Here is a 21,534-nt window from a genome sequence, read left to right as displayed (position 1 = left end):
ACATAACTCTTGCTCCAGAAGAAAGGGAATCCTGAAAGGTCTGCACTGGCAAAAATGACCCTTTCATCTCTAGGGCATTTATGTACAGACCCAGACTGTTACCCAACACCTTCAGGATTCCATCCTACTGTTGAAGCATCTGTTGTAACTTTCACTATGGGTTTAGGAAGAAAAATGGCTGCCCGTGGAGAGCTGTTATTGCAGGGCTGTCAAGTAAGATGCCTCTGACATGTTAGATTCTTAGACTGGACAGGAGGTCCATGGACTGATTCCACTTAGTCACCAAGGTCCACTGGAGAACTATCCTCTGATACCATGCATGTGGAACAAAGAAAATCTTCATAGCCCTGAGCATCAACACCCTGAGATACTTGGCAACTGTTATGGAGGTGACTGGTGGATCTTTAAGACTGTCTGACTAATTGGAGGGTATCCTTTCCATAGAAAGGCTGGTTACACAACAGTGAACATTCAGCATGCAACCTATGAACTTTATACACTGGCAAGGTGTCAGCAGGAACTTAACATAGCTCACTATAATTCCCAAGGCCTGACAGAGGATTGATAAGAGAATCCCTGGACTGGGTTGACATATTTTGAATTCTGTAGGAAGTCAATTGTCTAAGCATAGGAAAATCTTTAACCACTGCAGTCACTGAAATGCTACCAAAGCACTTTTTGAAGACCCTTGGGGCAGTAGACGGACCAAAAGACTGAGCTCAAAGCTGGAAATGACTGGCTCCCAGCCTGTAACATGGGAATCTCTTCAACTTCTTGGTGCTTCTGATGTGCAGGCATGTATCCTGAAGATCCAAAGTGGACATTCAGCTTCTTCTGAATAGACAGGGGAGAATCAACTACACTGTAATCATCTGCTGCTGGTTTTGGGATATATTGATTTAGGTCATTTAGGCCACTTATGTGGAGAACATGCCTGAAATTCTTAGTTTTTCTTTTCAGCAAAAGGAATCTAGCATAAAAGCCAGAACCTCTCTGTTTTGGCAGGACCTACAGGATGACTATCTATTCTAGAAGTCTGACAACTTCTGAAATCAAGGACCTCATCTAATAAGGTGGGCTGTCCAGAAGGGATGGGGTATAAAAGGGAATTAATACAGCCTCCAGATAATAGCTGCAAAATCCACCAGTTCAGTGTGATGGTTGTCTATGATTGGCGGTGGAAGAAAAGACACCCTGGCTGCCTCTACAGCACAGCAATTGGACAAAGCCTAAGGAAGAGCATTTCTCTGACCATTCTTGGAACTTCTGCCACCAGACTGCATCCACTATCTACCTTGGAAGCAATCATTGCCATGCTCATGCTGGTTCCTTCCAAAGTGCTAACCCTGCGGCTGTTGGCCATGCCAAAACCACTACTGTTGAGAGCTCTTCTGCAGGCTAGAGCAGAAGGGAGGGGAACTGTATATTTGATACCTGTGGCTGTTGGAGTCTTCCCCAATTTTTCACAGCCCTGCAACTTTGTTTTACTTGCAGCTCAAAAAGGCTGAACTTGTTAAATATGGAATTCATAAAAGAAGCATTGAAGTTCTCCTGGAAGTCTGACAGGCAAAGCTAGGCATGCCAGTACAATGTCACTATGTGGCTGTCTCCCTTGCTGCACCAGCAGCTGCATTATGGGCTTACCTCTTGGTGGGGTTTAACATAGTAAAAATGTGGAAGCTTGAGTTTTAAGTCTGTTTCACAACTTATGTCCTCCACTTGGTCTAATATCACAAACATTTTATCCAAAATATTGCAGTAGAAATGCGGCAAGTCTACTTGATAACTCAGTTTTCTTAAAGAAAATATCAAGGATGTGAATACTTTTTTTATCAAGTGATCCAACTCTCTGAACTCCTTACCTGGAGAGGGTGGATGCCAGGGCTCTGTGGTGTAGGAGTCCTTTTTAGGGCTGCTGCCATGATGACAGAGTCCATAGTAGGGTTTATATCCCAGTCCTTGGGGAGGCCAAAGAATCCTGTTGCATTTCTTCGGCATGGAGGCCACCACAGGAAGTCATCTGGCCCAATTCACACTTTCACAGCAAAGTAAGTCATCATGTTATATACAAGGGGAGGACCACCCAGGAAGGTGAAAGAAAGAGATGACCAAGTATCATAAAGGACCTTTTTCCAAGGCCAATGGGGTGTGTGACAGGGAGTCGGTGTCACAGAATCTGAAGCTAGCTGTGAAAATTACTATGGGGAACTCAGATGCTTCCTCTTCCATCTTCTCCAGGCCAGTTTCCTTGGTTGAGAAGTTTCAAGGAGGCTGACCCCCAACTTCTTGCAGTTGGGAAGCTGCCATGCACATTACACATTTCACATGGTGATTTTGGTGTGGCAGTTTATGGTCACACAACAACAAAATTTAAAACTGGCTTTTCTATTGTAAAAACACAACTGCAACCAAATACACCATAAAACTAGTATATGAATAAATGCAAAGAGAAAATAAGCTATTAACATCTAGCCTGACTGTTTATTACAAATACAACATTGCACATAAATGGTGCTTAAAACAGTGAAGAGGAGAACTAAACTGAACAAATTCAAATAAATGGAAAATTCTCAACAGAAATACAAAGAAATCAATTTCTAGTGAAAGAAAATCTGAAGATCTGAAAAGGCAATCAAGAATTGGAGAATAAATCAAAAGTATGCCAGTCCAAGGCAAAGAAGTCTGAGGCCATTTGTGACCAATGCTAATACAAATAGTAGGAAGTAAGATCTGGACAGGAAGTGGAAAGCAGTGGGTTACAGGTAAAGTTTAAGGACTGAAGCATCAAAGTTTGTATCAGTGCTAAGGTGGCTGTGAGCTGAAGATACAGTCCTAGCTGTACAGGAAGATGAACTAGGCCATGCCAGTTCTGTACGTTCAGCAACACAATCCTTTAGAAAAATGGGAATGCTGAAAGAAGAAACTTAGGTTAATAATTGTTAGTGCATCAATTCATGGTTAAAAGTACGACAGGCGGAAGATATACAGTCAAAGTTTAAAGACTCCCAACACATCACAGATTACAACATGTACATTAAAAAATGGTAATCAAAATAATAACCACTTCAACTCAGGATGCAAACAATTGGTCTTAATACAGTATACAGACAACTGGAAGGGTCCCTTTTGTAAAAAAAATGAACATACCTATAATACTGCTTCATATTATATTTCTGAATGGATTCGAAACATTTATAATTGGATTTACTAACACAAATGTACTGCTTCAGTATTGTGCTACATTATTCAAACTGCATTTGTTAACTGATGTAGGAAGCTTTTTAAATATTATATATATATGTATCTTGTCTAACAGACAAGACATAGCTTTACTCCACTTCAGAGGGCTTTTACACTGTGTACCAACACTATATAATTAATATTTTCCTTTGAAAAGTCAAGACAGAGTTCTTAGTCTCCCAACCACAAGTTTACCACACACTACACAATGTCAGTCGGCTGAGGTGAGATACTACCTAGGACCCCCAAAATGTACCTTACTTAAATATTTTAATTTTAGACATGTGTTAACACAAAAAGGTATTGTAAAGATTATTTCTTCATCACTGGAGTTATCCAATGGTTCAACAACTGTCAAATCTGGCATAAGATACTGTGTTATATGAAGTCTAAAATGGGATTACCCCTAGCCGGCCTGGAAGCCAACTGAAACAAAACATAAATACGAAAGTCAACAAATTCAGATGTGAAATGGGCAGGATGCAGTACAAATATCCCAAACAACAATGAACAGTTAAAGCTGCCCAACACAAGTAAGGTCTCGTCGCTTACCACCTCAGCTAGAGCCCAACATTTTCATTATGCTGATCACCTCATTAGTTACTTCTATAAGAAGAATCAAATCTAATAAAGCCTCAGTTATAACTACTGACCATACCCAAAGATTAAATTTTAGAGCTGACATCTGACATATTTTCCAAAAGAGAGGTGTACATTACAATCAACAAACCTCCTCCTCCAGATATGATTTGCCTCTCACACTAAAAAGCATACAATGTGAAAAATTAATATATGCTGCATCCCAAACTTCAGTACTAATAATTCAGAATGATTCTGTATTATAATTACTTCATCTCTTTCCCTTTCTGGGCTATATACATTACTAGAGCAAATTCTTAGAGTGTGATCAAATCTAGAACGTTACCTGAACTTTTTGATAGCGTTTCTAAAAAAAAAAAAATACTAATCAACTGTTTAAATTTATCTGCAAAGACTTGCCATATCTAAGTTTCATGTGTAGCCTTCAAGATCTTGAATCAACAAACAAGCAAACAAAAAAACATTTCTCCCAGGTCCGAATAAGCTCAGTACTACACTTTAGACCACATTGTTTTAGCCAGTTGTTAAGGAACCTTGCAGTATTGACTCTGTATGCTGTAAATCTAAAAGTGGGTAGTATTTCTTTTAACATCAAACATGTTGTTTTCACAATATTTCATTATGCTAAAACAGTATTTTTACATGATTTAATGAACTAAGTCAAACTGCATACACCAGAATGAATTACTAGTCAAAAGACCTGGTTTTGTAATCAGTTTCTATAAAAGACCTGGTAACCACCAAAAAAGTTTTAGATCTGGGAGACCTGACAAAGTAATCTTTTCCTTGTCATATTCAGACAGCGGTCTGAATAGGCATCTTAGCTGAGAATCCCCAGAAACAATGCCAACCCCATTCTCCTGTTAGATCCTTTGGATTACAAGCTTATTATTTTAGGATCTGATGCCACATTTTCTGGAGTACAGAATTTTAATCTTTAGACCTCCTATTTACACAAAATGGCTTCTTGCCAGTTAAAGTACAACACTCCTGGTTCTTATTAGTTCTTCAAGAACTCCCTCTTACCATCATTTAATATCTCAACAGGTGAATTCTCTATCACCACCAAATCACACCTGATGAAAGTAAATTCTCAACTAACATCATTTCTTTTTTTCTTTTTATCAAAAGTAATCTCTGACAAGCCCACTTCAGCTTCAGGGGGCTGATTTTGTTTAAGTCTCCCTTAAACTTTTACCCAGAGAGAAGTACAGAATTGTTAGATTTAGTTCCTGTTTCTTCTTTAATTGTAATAATTTCAACAGATTGACAACTGGTACTCTAACTACCAATACTCCAAAAGTAGTCTGCTGAAACCACTTTCAGTCAACAGCAAAAGTCTTTTCTTTTTTTCTCAGAGCAAATCTCCCAGCAAGCCTCACACATGGATAAATCTACTAATCTACTGCAAGTTTGCACAACAGTATAGAAAGCTCCTTTGTCACTGAAAATTGTTTCAGTAACTTGACTTTGGACTAGAGGCATTCACAGGAAAGAGTTCTAAAACTACTGATGTGATCTCCTTTAATAATAACTACCTTAATGTATAAGGAATGGGGTGAGCTAATGGAGATGATTCTATCATTACTCTTTCAGGCAGAAGATCGGATAGATCTACTTTTATAAAACAATCTCTTTTTGAAAAGCACTGAAAACCCCATATGCTAGTTAACAAGATGACATGTATGAATCATCAGATTTTAACTTTTCAGTATTCACACATAGTGGAGAAATAATAATTGGAATATTAACAGGAAGGTCTTCTTTAATAAGAGGATTGTGTTCTTTCCCCACATGAACCTTCTGTTTCCCTTACTTGTAATTTAATTTGGCACTCAACATCATATAAATGCAAGAAAAAAATGCAGAATTGTCTCACACCTTATGTAACTTTTGTAAAATTAAAAGGAAAACCACAAGTAATTGATACCAGTGTATTGTACATTTTATATTTTTTATATTTTTCCCCCTAACAGATTTGTTTATTTTTCAATTGAATTGTAAAGGTTATAGGTCACATTAAAGGTGGGAAAAGTGTTGAAATGATTTATTGTGGTCTCATTTTTTTTACATCACAAAAACATGGCATTTTAACAGGGGTGTGTACACTTTTTATATCCACTGTAGGTGGGTTTTTCTTGTTAGATTTCCTATAATCCTTTATAATATTCAGCATGTACTCTGAACACATGTACCTACCTAGAAAAACAGTAAGATCATCCACACTGTCAGTCTTAGATTGATTACATTTTGCTGTAGCTGGGAACCCCTGTTGTTTCTATTTTCCTCTTGCTAAATTGTTTAAGAGAGGGAAACAGTGTTTTCTTGCCCAAAAAGTTGCTTTAGAATTACTTCTGGCCTTTCTTCATCGATCTTGAGTAGCACCCTGGGGATCACGGCACTTGACTGAAAAAGCATAAAGGAACAGACCTAGCCAATTCAGGAAGAAGGCATCTGTTTCCCAGACTTCTGAGGCTGCCATCCTACCAGAGAACTTTCTCCATTGTTTACTCTTATGGGAGGTAAAACAGTTTACAAACTGTCCACATCCTGTTTAGCATCCGTCCCCCAAGGATCTGCTCAGCATGTGCATGAACACATTTTGCTAGCAGGAGATGAAAGCTGCAGCCAGAGTCACACCTATATTTTCATACACGTTCCCCTTTTTCCATTTTCCAGGCCTACCACTGTCCAGTTTAGGATGACAGGGCTATACCTAGGAACCTGGGCCTTAGAGAAGTTCCTTTTTCCTCCATTTTTTGTAAAGTGCCTGAGAAGACGGTCCAAAGTGGAATCTATTTATTGGGACATTTATGGCTTCTGTCTTTGCATTCTTTGGCAGAGTATGGTCCTCAGCCAGGCATGTCTCCATATCACTGACCCTGTACCTGCTTGCCCTCCATGATGCATCACTGGTTTAGCATTTCTTGCTTCAAATCTTTTTTCTAGAATCTTCACTTTGTCCTCACCATGAAAGAAGCACAGAGATGACAACAGTCTACGTCATGTTCTGTGCCAAAGTAGAACAGACACATACTATGAAAATCCTTGTGAGGGATTTGTTTCTTACACATCACAGTTATTAACGTGCACAAAATATTCTTCATACCTCTCAACTGTACCGAGTTCTTTGGTAAAAAATTATGAGGGCAAAATATTGGGGTGCCACGAATTGCCGAATGGCCCCTTTAATTTCCGAATTTCCTGTTTTTTTTACTCCTGACGTCATCATGTGCAGGGCATGTGCGCGATGATGTCAGTATTGCAGACCAGTCTGTGAGTGCACGGCACAGCTTTCTTCCCCGGCTTGGCTCCTCCTTGCAATCCAAACAGCAGCAGTTAGTTTACTTATTTAATGTCTGCAGGCTTTCCCCGGCCCAGGTAAAACAGCAGCTGTTGTAACTTAATTTATAATGCAATTTACTTATTTAATGGCTAACACTGTGCTAATTTACTTAATGGTGAGTGTGCGTTTCTACCTACCTAATGGCTGAACTGTCTTTTTACTTAAGCAGGATGCCTACATCACAGCAGAAAGGGTATTTTTGTTGTACAAAAAGTTCAATAAATTGCAAATAAAAATGTATCTGGTTGTTTAAACATGTCTGTACCAAAGCTCTCCCAGCTGTAGATATGGTTGAAAAAGGACAACCCATATGTTATGACTGCAGTTGCATTCTTGAAGGACATTTGCTCTTGCTGTCCTAACCACAGACTTGTAAGTTAGAAGCAAACAAATTAACCTTTAAAATGTCAGTATTAAGGCTCACTCAGCTGCAGAAATTGGTGGCAGAGTACAAAATTGGTACAAAATATGACATGCATATTTGTTGTCTGCCTCATTAAAACATTCTTATGAGACGTCTACAACTATACGATGAAAATCCATTCATCTTATAACACTAGAGTTTGCTCATTACATGAATTCACTTCCTTAAGCTAACGTAGTTTATAAAATGTCAAAATGTATCAAATGTACTTAAGAAAAAATGTGGCTAATCAGTGTCATTTATACGTAATTCGCAGTACTCTAAATTCAAATTAACAGTGCAGCAAAAATCTGACAGTTCCGCAGCCAACCAAGCAATGAGAGTTAGATAACTGCTGCTCTAAATAAATAAATTTAGACTGATTTCATGGAAATCTAAATACACAGAAAGACCAAAACACATCCGAAAACTAATATATTTACCCACACCCAACAGTCTCGCTCGCACATTTATGGAAAACCTTGCTCCTAGTATGATGCTTGCCCACCTTGTCATTGGTCTGTTTGCGAGTTCCTGTTGCAATAAAGATCTTTCAAACTAAATGAAGTGAAGTAGTTGGTCATGATGGCGCATATGGTGCCGTGGCATTGTTGGTTTTGGCACCAAATGGCAGGTGACAGATGGTGAAAGTAGGGCCTAACACACCACTGTTGAAGGTGAGGACTCCCCCCTCCCCCGTGTCAGTAGAACTGGAAAAAAAATTACAGTGATGTAAGAAAGCAAAGTGGTATTTCCTCACTTATTCTTTACACACTTCTGACTGACTTCACAACTGCTGTTTTGTAAGATGAGTGGACATGTGTGATGAGAGACTAAGGGACACAAGTGGACAGGATCTCACTTTCGATAACCACATCGCCACAACAGTCAGGAAATCCTTCTATGTGGCACACCTCATCACTAAGGGCTTTTCATCCAGAAAAAAGGAGGTCATTGTCCCACTGTACTCATCCCTCATTAGACCCATTATAGAGTATAATGCTCCATTTGGTATGTACCTCACAAGACATCTGCAACAGCTGGAAAGGCCACAGAAATACCTCACTAAAAGAATCACAGGCCTAAAGCAGATGCCATATGCTGACCATCTAAAACAACTCCAGCTATACTCTGTGGCATATCGTCTACTCAGAGGTGATCTCTGCTTAACATACAAGGCCATGTCAAACCCTGAGCTGTTGGACATGCTCCACTTAAAGAAATCCCAATCCCTCAGAGCCACACGCTCCAGGGATCTAAACCTTGTCATCACAATGAACAAAACATGCTGGAGGGATAGGTTCCTGACCCAGAGATTCCCCATACTCTGGAATAGCAGTCAAGCAGAGCGCCTCATTGCCCTCTTCAAAAGGAACCTTGATGATTGGATGGGAGATAGGAAATTCACCCCGTGGATCATGTCAGTCGCCCTGCCAGACAGGGGCCCAGAGAAATAAATATTGTGGGAAGAAATATCCAGGGAATTGTTATGGCTAGGCTTGCATAGGCCCTAGGGCCGATAGCCTTGTACCAACCTATGAACCTATGTGTTTTATTGGTATTTTGCCCTGGTTGCAGGTCCCCCATTTCTATTTATGCTGCAGGTGTTTGTTATCTCACAGGGCTAATGAAGGGTGTCACAGACAGGCTTACGGGACTTGTATTTCTATTACGACGTGGTAATAATTGGCTTTCAGTTATGTTTTGCAGATGGGATTGTTAAAATCATATTATGTTGCTGTGGGCTAACAGTACTCTCATGCTGACAATACACCATTATTTTTCTAACTACTGCTATGTTTCCCTCAGAGCTTTACTGTGTCCTGCATTGCCTTTACTTAATAGCGGTGTGTGTGTGTGTAACGGCTGAACTGTCTTGTGCGGGAGAAATAGTGTTTTTTTTTTTTTTACCTGGCTGGCTGTTACAACAGGAGAAATGAACTTTCTTTTTACTTTAGTATGCCTTTTCCAGGAGACATTTAACGGCTGAACTGTGCTTATTGGCAGGAGATTATTTAATTTAGGGTCTATATTACGTTATCAAATACTAACATAATCAAAAACGTAACAGTTGACCTGTAAATGTCAAAGTGGTAAAACTTTGAACATTTAATAAAAAGAAAAAAACCTACCCAAACAAACCATTTCAACATTGTAAGGAAGGGGCAAGCCCCTCTGCTCCCCCCACACCCCTTGCTACTTAAATATACTAACTCCGAGATTGCACTACAGTGCAGACAATGGAAAACATCCATTTCTGCACTGTACGGATATCTCAGTTGAAACATTCGAGGTTCTAGCACTTTGACATTTACGGTTAGACTATTACGTTTTTGATTAGGTTAGTATTCGATAACATAATATAGACCCCTTAATTTACCTTTACTGTAACAGTTGAACTGTCCTTTTACTTAAGCAGGATGCCTTTACTTAAAGGGGTGGGTGTGTGAAACTGTGTTTGTCGGCAGGAGATTAGTTAATTTACACTTAAGTAGAATGCCTTTACCTTTCACTTTAATGGCTGAACTGTCTGAGCGGAAGAAACATGGCAGGAGATTACTTAATTTATGTTTAACAGCTGAATACAGGTGTGTGTGTGTGTGTGTGTAATTGAGAAATGAACTTTCCTTTTATTTAAGCAGGATTACTGTAAACAGCTGAACTGTCCTTTAAGCAGGATGCCTTTACATAAGGGTGTGTGTGTGTGTGTGTGTGTACTGTAAATAGCAGAACTGTCCTTTAAGCAGAATGCCTTTATGGTGTGTGTGTGTGTGTGTGTGTGTGTGTGTGTGTGTGTGTGTGTGTGTGTGTGTGTGTAAAATGCCCTGCCTGGTTAGAGTTACTCAGACTCAAACCCAGTACCTTAGGTACAGGTAGCAAGAGCCTAAATTCTCTGCCCATACATACCACCACAAAGTTCTCACCTGTCCAAAGTTTTATGGAATGTTTGGCTTATACTTTTGGTCTGTTCCTCTTAAAATTTGTGGTTTTCTGGCAAATCAGTGAGAAGTTGAACCGAATTCACTACATAATTATAGCCATTTAAGTTTCAGTCTTCTAATCTTAAAGGAAACGCTAACACAAAAAATGTATCCTAGCAACTTTTCTAAGATTATACAAGCAATGTTTAAAATGTGTCCCTGGTTTTGGACTATTGTCCCCTACCAATAAATTTTGGCTGTTTCCAGATTTCTTGTGTGGCACAGTTCAAGGGGAGAGAAGTTTAGTGCTGTTTATGCCATATCTGTTTGTGTTGTTAGTAGCACAAGAGGTAAAATGCTTGCTTTTGATGCAGAAGGCTGTGGGTTCTACTCCTGCAGTGGGAGTAAAACCTCCAGCCTTCTGTATCAAAAACAAGTATTCTACCTGTTGTGCTACTAACCAGACAGATTATGCAAATGCTGTTTGTGTTAGTACCACAGCAGAGTACTTGCTTTTGAAGGAGGCAGTGGGTTCTAATCCCACAGTATGCAGATGGATTGCTAATACTGTACTGTGTTGTACTTTTAAAGGGGGTGGAATGATGCAGTTCAGAGAATGTAATCTTTGTCGGAGATACCTAGCAACTATGATTATCAGTTTGCCATGCATTCCCTTTTGCAATATTACTATATTATCATTTTTTATGTAACATAGGCAATTTATTCCTCAAGGGCAGTAGGCACTTTATTTGTAGATGAAACAATGAAATATTAAGTTGCTTGCTAGCAGCAACCTCTTCATTAGTTACAGAGTAAGATCTCTTGAATGTGGAATTATTTAGATGACTTTTACTTCTGCAGAGATTGTGCATATTTACTGATACTGGTGGATTGTAGAAGTTTCACTGAACTGGGCAGTTTTGTCATTATTGCTTCATGCATTTTGTTTCATTGCTTACTGGAAAAATGTTCAAAACAGTAAATTTAAAACATGCTTTATTTGCTACACATTAAAAAAATAATAATTTACTACAGGGTCTGGGCTGGGGCCATATTTTGGCTGTCTGTTCAGTTTGCATTTGAAAGTTGGCTTATCATCCCACAATTCCACCGAAGTGGACGGGGCTACACAATTATGTATGGAAATTTTATGTTAATCTGCATACAGATTTGTATCTAATTTTCATGGGCCTTTGTCCAGATTTCTGATGTTTCCAGGTTGAGAGGTATGATATTCTTCAGAATTACCATCAGAATAAGATATGTAGCAGATTATTAGAAAACAGAAAACTCTTCTATGAAATATTTACCTGGATGCTGGAGTTGAGCAACCCAATAGACTGAGCACTGTGAAACACATTTACACGCTATACACCAAGAACGATCTTAAGATTACAATCATACCTCTCAACCTGGAAACATCAAAAATCTGGACAAGGCCCATAAAAAATAGGTACAAATCTGTACGTTGTTTAACATAACACTTGCATGCATAATTATGTATCCCCACCCACTCCAATGGAATTGTGGGATACCAACTTTCAAACACAAACTGAAGAACAGACAACCAAAATATGGCGCCAGATTCCTCCTGCAGCCATTCCAATGCCCTATTACCTGGCTATTGCACCCCATTTACCATAAACACTGTGTGCATACTGCTTTACTTCTACAATAATTATTTGGATTTTAGTTTTACACTTTACAGCACAATGCACAAACACTAATAGACATCTGCTAAACAAAGCAATACTGTCTCACAATGAAAATAGACTTGGCATTAAAACTTCTCTGCCCTTGAAACTCACATTCATTAAAACAGCACTGAAACCCACACCACATCCAAAGAAAATGCATCTGGCCTGTGGTGGATAAAGATTACCTTTGGGCTGTTTTCAAATCATTGGCCCCTTGCACACAAAACAAGTAACGTACATGTGTTCTTTGATACACCTTCCTGACTTTATTAAATTATATTCCTTCTATAATACAGCACATTTGTTGGAGCGCATCTTAAATTTATTGTTTGAACATTTTTCCAGTAGGCAATGAAACAAAATGCATGAACCAATAATGACAAAACTGCCCAATTCAGAAAATGAACCAATAATGACAAAGCCAATAATGGGGGAATACAGCCCCCAAAAAGGGACACATTTCAAATACTGATCTTAGAAAATTGCTAGAATAAAATGTTTTGTTACCATTTATTTTCTGAAGAATATGAAGTCTGAAATTCAAATGCCTGCCATTATTTAATGAATTCATCCTTTAGTGATGTGTCACAAAAATCCTAAAAAACACAAATTTTATGAGGAACAGATCAAAAATATGGCAGAAATTCACAAGTGGTGGTGGCTAGGGACATTAGGCTGTTTTTCCCTATACCGAAGGTACAGGGTTTGTGCCTGAGTACCTCTAGCCACCAGGTGTATTACAATGGGGGCATTTTCACTCACACACACACACACACACACACACACACACACACACACACACACACACACACACACGCGCACACACACACTCCTTACCAGTTCTTCATTCAGCCAGCCATGATATCCAAAACATCCTACCAGTATAGCTGTTCATTGTTCTTAAATATCCGACATGAATCAAAATGCCATTACCGGATCCGACGATAACTGTTCCTGCTCGCAGCATTTGAACAGCCCTTGAGCACCCAGCCAGAAATGCGTGCATGTCTGCCCTTGAACTCAATTCCGATAGGCTGGTAGCACCAACGGCACTGACGTCATCGTGCATGTGATGACGTCAGTTGAAACTACGCGAAAATGTAAAAAATTGGAAATGAAGGGGTGCCACTTGGGAATCATGGGACACCATTATTTGGACTCTAGGAAACATAAAAGATGTGGACAACATGGAAATGCTATTAGAGATGTTTGTGACCAAACAACCACTGTAAACATCACTAATATTTCATCACATGTCCTCTCCTCCTCTGAAATTGACATTCTTAATAAAGGATTATCATTCATCCCTGTTTTTTTTGTTTCTGAAGAAAGTTTTGTTCAAGATATTGTTTCATTTTGTAGAAATCTTAACCTTAAACTATTTTTCCAGGAACAAGAACCAAAGATCTCTGATAAATTTAAATACCATAGGTCTTCGTTCATGCCACCTATGAATCACCAAGTGTACATGTTTCAACAAGCCATTATCAAAGATCTACATTTTCAGTTTAGATCAATTCCGAAATTTGCATGGAAAATAACACATTGGCAAACAATCACAATCTAGTTATAATTGGTGCTGACAAATGTGGTTCTATAGTGATTCAGGACACATTACAATATGATCACGAAGCACTGAACCAATTATCCAACGCACGCTATTACTCGGAACTCACCATCGATCCAACACCAATATTCAAGGAGCAGATTGATTCTTTCCTTAGTTTAGCTGTTGCGGAAGGTATCATCACTCAAAACACACAGCATCAACTCACCATTGCCAACCCTTGTCCACAATACATTTATTTCCCACCTAAAATACACAAGGACCTTCAACACCCACCCGGTAGACCCATTGTTTCAGGTAGAAATTCATTAACAGAACCATTATCTCTATTCCTTACCAAATTTCTTAAACCCCTTTTACAATGTGTCTGTTCTAGAATTCAAGATACCGCGGAATTTTTACAGATTACCTCTGATACACAGCTTGAGCCAGACTGGATACTTTGCACATTAGATGTAAAATCATTATATACCAACATAAAACATTGGGCTGGCCTAGAGGCGTTGGAATACTGGCTCAACAAAACTGAAATATACAAGCCAGGTTTCAACACCCTTTTGTTGTGCTTAACAGGACATGTTTTAACAAAAAATGTGTTTTTTTACAAAGACAAATGCTATTTACAAACCAAGGGGAGAGCTATGGGTGCATCTTTTGCACCCATATATGCCGATTTGTTCATGGCATACTTTGAAGAACAGGTTATTTACGACAACTCTCATAACATTTACATGGTTGAAATGGACATTTGGCGCAGATATTTGGATGACTGCTGGTTGGTATGGAGAGCGAATAAAGAATACCTTTTGGAATTTGTTTCTTATTTGAACGAAAATAAATGGGGGATTGAATTTTCTGTCAGCTATGATAGAGATAAAATTATTTTCTTAGATGTATTGGTTTGCCGTGCATCTGATCATACGCTGACCACAGAAATTCATCGTAAATTCCCCCAAAATAATTCACTTCTCCATGCAACCAGCTTTCATCTTCCTCACATCTGCAAAAACATTCCCAAATCACAGTTCATGTGCATTAAACGCATTTGTTCTGATCAGCACACTTATAGACACTTCAGAGATGATTTAGTACATCGATTCCATGACCGGGGGTATAAAATGGGTCAACTATTACATACCAAACACACAGTTGACCAGATGGAACGCACTGAATTGCTTCATTATAAAACTAGACACAAATCACCTTCAGTAGCACCTAAATTTATCACCACATATGGTCGGAATACCAACATATTGATGCAAATTGTTCAACATAATTGGAACATATTAACATGTGAACCTAGACTTCAGGACATTCTTGGAGACAGATGTTCGTTTTCCTTTCGGAAAGGCAAAAATCTATCTGCCTTTTTTAATCACTTTAAACATCTTGAGAAGAAAGGTACCAAAAGTATCCAGACCACATTATCAGGGGATCCATTAATTGGTTGCTTCCCTTGTGGACACTGTATCTATTGTAACATCATACTCAAAACCACCAGTTTCAGCAGTCAAAACACCTCTCAAGTATTAAATATAACATTTTTTGCTAACTGTTCCTCAGATTGGGTCATTTATTTGGCCAAATGCAGATGTCCTGCATTCTATATTGGCCAAACCTCCAGACCCTTGAAGCTTCGAATCTCTAAACACTTTAGTGATATCAGACACAAGAGAGACACCAATGCTTTATATAAACATTCTTTGGTACATCCAAAGGCTACTTTTAGTTTTACCATTATTGATAAAATTAGAAGATCCAGGCATAACAAATCAGGTTGGCATAATTTATTAAATTCAATGGAGAAAAAATGGATCATTAAACTTGGTGGGCTCTTTAAGCCAGGTCTGAATGAGCATATGTAATTAAGCACATGACTCACTTGAATATTTAAATACAGGTTCTTTTTTGTTGTTTTTTAAACACTGAAGAAGGCTTTGTTAAATATTTGCCAAAACCGGTCTGTTTTTTAAGAACCTCAATCAAAAAATTTATTTTTAAGGTGCTGTGTATGCTGGTCCTATTTTCTTTTTGTCTGAACACCGTTATGTGGACCCCAAAAATTGGCAAAAAATGAGTAATTCAAGATGTTTGGGAGGTATGATTGCAATGACTAATGCACTCTTTATACCACCTGTGTACTTGCTCCTTGGTGTGGGGGGGGTGAAGCCCTGACAGAGGGTAAAACCCTAGAAATCAAGCTGACCATGGGCTACCTGCACATGAGATATACCAAATGTGAAGACTGCTACAGTGAATACTTTGATAAACATCCATTAGTTACTTTATCATACTCATCAGCTTACTTGTATATATGTTATCAATATCTCAGTTTTGCCTTTTTCATGTAATACCAACTACTGCCTTCTTGTTCAACAGAAACCCATAATCCGTTCCTCATACCAGCTTTTTAGCTAAAGTAATACATTTTTTTATGTATGCACCTACATAAACTAAGGATAGGATAACCAAGAAAATGTATCTTCATCTGGAACCTCTGCAGCCAATACCCTCTACACTCTAAGTTGAAAAAGAAGGGGAGCGGAGGGGATGGCATAAAGGTTAAGGTATTTACCTCACAGATATAAAGTTTGATTAAGACCTTTGGTCATTGGCTAGATCTGTAAGTCTGCAGACAGATAGCCTAGCATTTACCTATGATACCTTAAATTAATTCAAGTCCTTTTTCAAAGAATAATACATCTAAGATTATTTGTTCCTAATGCCATTACCCATTAAAACATAGGGAGTTGAGGGATGGCATAATGGTTAAGATATTCCCCTCACAGACACAAGGCACAAGGTTTGATTCTCACATACAAGAAAATTAGGTAGGATAACAATGGACTACAAGGGCAGCTATCCTGGCATTTGCTATGAATCCTGTGCTAAACAGATTTTATGCAATGCAAAATCTTTTCATCTTATATAACAAATGCAGAAAGAAATGTAACTTTTTGTAGAACTAAACTAATGTCCCAAAAATGCTGCTTCAATAAAATATTCAACATCAAGAGAAAAAAAAAACAGAAAAACTTTGGAGTTTTATTTTGGCTTCAGTGAATCAATTCACATTACTAGAAAAATAACCTTATTTGTTAAGTGTGCATGTTTCACATGCATAATATTGCACATAAATTTCCATTAATGGATAATAACTGTACATAAATATATTATCTGAATATTACAAAATAAAAGCAACTCAACTATATAAACAGTCTTGAAACAAAGTATTGAACAATTGTGTATGCACATAAATTCAGAGATTCCCCCAGCCAATGTTAAATGTGAGAATATACACTGTTAAGTTTTATATAGTTAAGTATTTTAACTTTATATGGCTTGCGTGTGCATAGCACACAAAAATCCCTGAGAAGTCCACAATGAACTGCCAACTTTCAAACTTGTCCTTGTGCAGAAAAGTTGAAGTTCAAGTTGGAAACTCATTTCACACTATCTGCCCACTGCTGCTGCAAATTAAAGTATAAGGAGAAAACCGACTCTTCTTTTTCCAGAAAGGTGGTAAGCCTTGAATGATTCAAGTTCATTTAGCACACATCACTTGTTTAAGCTAGTGCTTGTTATATATATATTATTTTTCAGTTCTGGGGCACTCCTTTTGGATCACAGTTTTTTTCAGCATCTTTCAAAAACCAATTGCCTAGAACAAAAAAAGATAAAGGGTTAAAAAGACAAACATTAAAGTCTTTTATAAAGTCTTCTCAGCTTTAATTACTTTAATTCAGCAAAATTTCTCAAAATAAATTCACAAAGGTCTGGCTTTCATATGTTAAACTACACTGTGGAATAGACAGCATAAGGAAAATTCATTCATACACAAAATAAATGTACAACTATCAAATTAATGCATACAGGTACAGTTCAGAGTGAAATGCTGTTTTGTTCAACTGTTTACATTAACATGCTATCTATATATATATATATATATATATATATATATATATATATATATATATATATATGAGTATTAATATTGTGAATGATATATATTTAGGCGTCACAGTTCTGCAATAGTTAGCATGGATGCCTTGCACAGCTTGTTTCTCTGGTTCAGCTCCCAGCTGGGTTATCTTTCATATAGGGTCAGCCTGCCCTCTCTCGGTCAGCAGTTCAGAAACTTAACTTATCAAAGCCATGCATCCTAAACTATACCTGTGAATGACGTCTTCCCTGCCCAGGATTCTGCTTGGGAATATGAAAAGAAATGACTTTAAAATGTTTTTTCTTCTGCTTTTTGTAAAGTATGTATTCCACTGTATCCCTGATGTGTGGGCTATGCCCAGACACCCACAATCTCATCAAAAGCTATAAACATACTATCATCAAGGCTGCACCACCCTAAGGACAAAGGAATAAATTAATTTCCCTTTTCCCTGAAATGGTGACTTGGGAGGCATAGCCCCACTACAAAATTATTTAAATTAAATGACTGTACTATAGGGTTTAGCAACAGCCATCTGGAGTGGTGTGATTATGTGGTTGGTGAGTTTGTCATCAGACAGTCATAATTCAATAAACTGAAGTAGCTTTGGCTTTATAAATGTGCTGACTATACTGCATAAGACTGTAGTGCAGATAGCAGTGTGCTGACTTTACTACATAAGGCTGTAGTACAGACAGCAGTGTGTTGACTATACTGCATAAGACTGCAGTACAGACAGCAGTGTACTGACTATACTTCATAAGACTGTAGTACAGACAGCAGTGTGCTGACTGTACTGCATAAGACTGTACTACAGACAGCAGTGTGCTGACTGTACTGCATAAGGCTGTAGTACAGAAAGCAGTGTGCTGAAGCTACTCCATAAGACTGTAGTACAGACAGCAGTGTATTGACTATACTCCATAAGATGGTAGTACAGACAGCACTGTGCTGACTTTACTACATAAGACTGCAGTACAGACAGCAGTGTATTGACTATACTTCATAAGACTGTAGTACAGACAGCAGTGTGCTGACTATACGGCATAAGACTGTAGTAAAGACAGCTGTGTATTGACTATACTTCATAAGACTGTAGTACAGACAGCAGTGTATTGACTATACTTCATAAGACTGGAGTACAGACAGCAGTGTGCTGACTCTACTCCATAAGACTGTAGTACAGACAGAAGTGTGCTGACTCTACTCCATAAGACTGTAGTACAGACAGCAGTGTGCTGACTCTACTCCATAAGACTGTAGTACAGACAGCAGTGTGCTGACTCTACTGTATAAGACTGTAGTACAGACAGCAGTGTATTGACTGTACTTCATAAGACTGTAGTGCAGACAGCAGTGTGCTGACTCTACTCCATAACACTGTAGTACAGACAGCAGTGTGCTGACTCTACTCCATAACACTGTAGTACAGACAGCAGTGTACTGACTATATTCCATAACACTGTAGTACAGACAGCAGTGTGCTGACTATACTGCATAAGACTGTAGTACAGACAGCAGTGTGCTGACTATACTTCATAAGACTGTAGTACAGATATTAGTGTGCTGACCATACTTCATGAACTGTAGCAAGCATATCTGTTATTACCATCCAGTTTGAGAAGGTACAGGTAAGCTTTTCTCTGAACAGATTTGCCCTCCACTGCACAGGGCAGAGTCTTGCGAACTTACTGAGAGCAATACAAGACAATCCTGGCTAATCTGCACATGGATTAGACTAGAGATGGAATGGTTCTGTCTAGACAGACAAAGTTAACAAATCTTCAGATTTTCAGAAATTCTTATATGTAACTATACTGATTTTTATCATACTATGTATATTATATTAGTAGATTCATGTTCTGAAACCTGTCAGAGATCACCTTAACAAAAAAACTAATAGAAGATAAGAAATAATATTTGACTCACGGTCGCAGTGTAGGTACTGTTCCTCAGACTGGAGCATAATACTTTTGAAATACATTAACTAGAGATCTATAATTTGTAACATTTTCTGATACCTGCCTCTATCCTATAGGGGACCGCAAGTCTATGCCAGTAGCAATGGGATTAAGGCATGATACTAACCCTGGATATGATCTCAGTGTGCACAGGAGGCAAATGTACACACACACACACACACACACACACACACACACACACACACACACACACACACACACACACACACATCCCCCACAACATGGCAATTAAAAATTCCATCTTCAGTGAAAGGAAGGAAGGCTGGAAAAGCAAATGTCTTAAAGTAGGTAGTTCAGAACAGGAAAGGAAAACATTTTAATACAAGGTTAAAATTCTAAGCTGAAACTGGAGGGTTCAGCATAATCAAGGCGTTGCTGGCTGCTACGACACTAACAGATAAAACTCTTGACTATGACCCATGTGACCTGAGTTTGGTTAGTGGCTCAGGTACCTGCCAAAGCTCGAATAGAGAGAAGAGAAATGATAAGGCATTACCTGCTCACCTCTTCCACAGGAAGGGTGTGGGGGCATACTTGAGGTGGGTGCAGCTGCTTCACAAGCCCTGGTGGTAATACTATGCCATGAATACAGAGCAAATTTTACTTGGTAGATGAAGCAGTTTCTCTCATGGCGTCACTGGATGCCTTCTGGGTAATGTAGTCCAGAAAAATGAGTGAGAGGTAGGACTTGTGTATTTATAATAAATAAATAAAAGTCCTACCTCTCACTTACTGTTCTAGTTAGTTAAGTAATCAGACTTAACAAGGAAAAACACACAGTTACCCACAGTACGACAACATCTTTTCTGGACATATCTAGTATGAACGTGTGCTGCATAAAGAATCCATACAACTTATAGGGAATTAGATGTCTCCATTGTGTGGGTGAAACAGGGGTGATACCATAGCGTGGAAACCTCTGAGGAAAACAGTATCAGCGAGATGACTGTAGAGAAGTCTGAAGTCAAGAGTGTGCAAATGGTGTCAAAAAAAAATCTTGATACATTTGTCTGACCTAGTCTTTCCTTGGATTAGGCTGAAAAAATGTTGAAGCCATCAAGTTATGGCTAAAACTAGAGACTGCTGAAAAACCTGCATCCATGCCAGAATACATACAAATTATCTCAAACTTAAGTATAGGAAAGGAAAATACAATAACCTAGTGTAGAGGTCCATTTTTGTCACATCATACAGTGTACGATATGGATTAGACTCACAGAACCTAAACTACTCTACCTCTTACCCACTGCAATCTAAAAAGGAAAGTGCGACATCTGACAGACCAGAGAATGAAATCTTAAAAAGCAAACCCAGACAACTGAGAGACATTTTGGTCACTTTATCAATGTTACGTTAGTAGCTGAGATGGCAAAATCATGAATGTGTGTTCTTACTTGATGCTAAAGTCCTCCCGCATGAAAGGGAAGGAAAAAATACGGCAACTTAAGGCAGTAACATTACTTCTTCCCTGAGAAGGTCAAGCCTGTGGACAATGAAATGCTGTTATTCAAGGCAGATGTACTTTTGGATACTTTTGTGCAAACCAAAAACTATGTCATATTTTGAAATGCAATGCGACATACTAGAATTTGGACAAATTATTTTACAGCTTGGCCTTTCTGTAACCTGACATATGATATCAAGTAATCAGGAAGGTGGGCGTCAACATTATGTTTTATACTGAACAAGGAAGTGTGCTGTGCTTAATAGTTACTGTAATGAATAAACTGAAAAGGCAGAGATGAGACCTCTGCAAGTGAGTGCCTGGACACAGCAAGGTAAATTTATTTTATGTTACATATTCTGAAAGATCAAAAAACATTTTTTGTTTGTAA

At 38.4% G+C, this 21,534-nt stretch overlaps 1 protein-coding gene across 1 annotated transcript in view; it reads right to left on the bottom strand.

Annotated features, from left to right (window-relative positions):
• Positions 1–16,798: 16,798 nt before the first annotated feature.
• Positions 16,799–21,534, bottom strand: part of MFHAS1 (multifunctional ROCO family signaling regulator 1) — a 728,976-nt gene continuing 724,240 nt past the window's right edge. The window contains exon 3 of the mRNA XM_044060938.1: positions 16,799–17,435. The gene's annotated coding sequence lies outside the window, so the exon portion shown is untranslated. The remainder of the gene's footprint in view (positions 17,436–21,534) is intronic.

This window comes from Protopterus annectens, chromosome 2.part0 (assembly GCF_019279795.1).
Source record: "Protopterus annectens isolate FY-2018-M chromosome 2.part0, PAN1.0, whole genome shotgun sequence".
Lineage (NCBI taxonomy): Eukaryota > Metazoa > Chordata > Ceratodontiformes > Protopteridae > Protopterus > Protopterus annectens.
Note: the sequence above shows the minus strand (reverse complement) of the source record. Positions and strands in the feature narration are given on the sequence as shown.